A 2,697-nucleotide genomic window follows, 5' to 3' on the forward strand; every position below is an offset into this window, starting at 1 on the left:
TCTTTAGTGTTTCTCCTCCAAGCAGGAGGTTTGGAGGCCCAGGCAAGCTTTCAATAGCTGTACCATGATTTCTCACATTATCACCGAAGGTAGCAAATTCCTTGGTAAAAGGTTTTAAACTGTCATTCCATGTGATTTATCATTTTTCCTCCTTTTCACTTGACCAGAACCCAGTTTTATGGCCTCAGTCCTACCGCAGGATTGGTGAGAGATGGATCAGAGTGACAAATTATTTCCTTATGGAGGGCCAATCACAGCCAGCCTTCTGCTCCACTATGCCTTATATATGTACTTGCATCTGCATAATTCCAAATCCTTAAAAACCCGGGGGGAGGAGTCCTTAGAAGTTTTGGTGGATGTACTCAGCCTTGAGAAGGAGGCTAACTAATCTCCTAGGAAACCTTGCAGATCTGCAGGAAGTGGTACTACTTTGATGTTATACCTTTGACCTGTAATCCTAAGAAAATGGTAATAAACTTGTGTAGTTAAGGAGAAGAAAAAGCCTCCCCAAAAACTTAAAACCCACTCTGTTACATGGGTACACTGTGATTTTAACACTGGAAAATTGGTATGTCTGCCTCTTGGTATATTCAAGGCAACAATTTAAGTAATTTAACCATATTTCTAAGCTAATTGCTTCCATGCCATCTTAGCAGCTATGATATAATTGGGATAATATTACCTTTTAGCCTTCTAATACTAAGGCTAATGGCTTTGGTCAGGCATTTTACTATTGATTAGAATACTTTATTAAAAGCCTAGAATCATTGTGCGAAAAGAGCTACTTGTTAAATGCAGCCATATACATCTTATGGCCTAACACCTGGTGTTTTCATAGTCTAAATTCATAAACTGCACACATTAGTTATTACTTGCAACCTGTCTCAACTTTACAGTGATTCCATGGTAACTTTCAGAGTTACAGAAGATATTCCAGCAGCAGATAGCACTGAGATTCTAGTGCTACATTTGATGACTTTGCGGCCTACATATGAACAGAACGGCCATCTATAGAAAGCAATTGGTACCTTAAAATAGCAGTCTGCTTTTAAGTTAATTTTCAGTACCTTGGCCAGATGGACAAGCAACTGTTTCCATCAGTGTTTTGGAACTTTGCAGTGTAAAATGCTGCTGTGTAAAGGTTACCCTTTCGTTTTATCTTCAACAATGCAGTCTGTTCTTAGACTGAGTCCACTCTCTCCATTTGTGAGCCTAATGATTTTAACTCACCAATCCTAAACCCCATCTGCTTGTTGCCTGTCAACAGTCAAACAGATTTCAATAAATCTAGAAGCTGTAAATAAATTGTTAAATAAACCTGGATAATGGAGATGACTTAAACACTAAAGATAACCAACCATTATATTGATTTAAGACTTAGAGGAGTGGATCTGCTTGTGTTTCACCATCCACAGGTCACAGAATTTCCTGCATAATCATAGTTCAAGTGACCGTCTCATTCCTTTCAAGTGTTGAGGGAGAAGGTAAATCTGGATTAAATTTAGACTGCCCTTGTGCCTTCCCTAAGCCCTGAAAATTAATCAGCCATGCATTTTATTTTTTTTGCATTTCTACCAGTTCTCCTATAGTAAAAATAAAACAAAATATGGTTATAAATATTATTTTGTTTTTAAGAATTTGAGTAGGTTATAATAGTAGATTTTGTGGTACTCTAAAGATGCTGTTGAAACATTGAAAAATACAGTGAAATATTTTGAAATACTAGGAATTCTGAGTAATGTATGGTATAAGATAAAATGAATTATGTGATAAAATCGGATATAATGAGCTACACTTTATCCTTTGCTCTAACTACCATTTACTGTCAGGGAATTATATAACTCATATATATATATATATGTTGCATATTATAGAAGTTTAAGTGGAATCTAGCATTGCAAAGTTTTGCGATTAGTTTTTTCATTCTCATTAGTTTCTCATAATTCTTTTAAGACTTAGCTACTTCATAGCATGTCCTCTTTGTTCTCTTTTTGGGTTGGGGGAGGTTGAGGTATATAGCGTAGATACTATAGTATACAATATAGATATAAAATGTCATTCAGCCATTAGTGAACTTTGGGAAGTTCCCAATGTGTTTCATTTCACGGATTTCTATGTAAAAACATATTTGTTGAAACTGTACTTCCCATTTGATTTGAAACTGTCTCATTGCTATCTGTTTATCAATAAAATTTTGAAAAAAAAATAAAAGGGAATAGCCAAAAAAAATATGCTTTTATTTCTCTTGGGTAAACGTACAGGACAAGAATTAGTGGTGAATGTGGTAAAAGTATGTTTAACTATGGGAAACTAACAAATTCTTTGGCAAAGTGGTATATTCCCGGCAGTAGTGTGACAGTTCCAGTTGTTGCATATCCTGACCAACCCTTGCAAAACTAAACTCTCCTGCAAAACTTGTAGCCGTGCTGCTCCGTGCACTAGTTTTAATTTGCAATTCCTGATGACTGATGACTGAGGTAATTTTTCAGGTACAGTTCTTATTTAAATCTTTTGCTTATTTTTTAAGAAAACACTTTTTCTTCATATTGTGGAGTTGTAAGAATTGATAGATAATGAATACCATAGCGTAGTATATTCTGGGTACAAGAAATTGTCATAGAAACATATTGAAAATATGTTAGCTAGGGGCCGGGGAAATGGCTCAGTAGAATTAGAATAAGGCTTGCCTGGCAAGCA

This window comes from Octodon degus, unplaced genomic scaffold, assembly GCF_000260255.1.
Source record: "Octodon degus isolate 3935 unplaced genomic scaffold, OctDeg1.0 scaffold00019, whole genome shotgun sequence".
NCBI classification, from domain to species: domain Eukaryota; kingdom Metazoa; phylum Chordata; class Mammalia; order Rodentia; family Octodontidae; genus Octodon; species Octodon degus.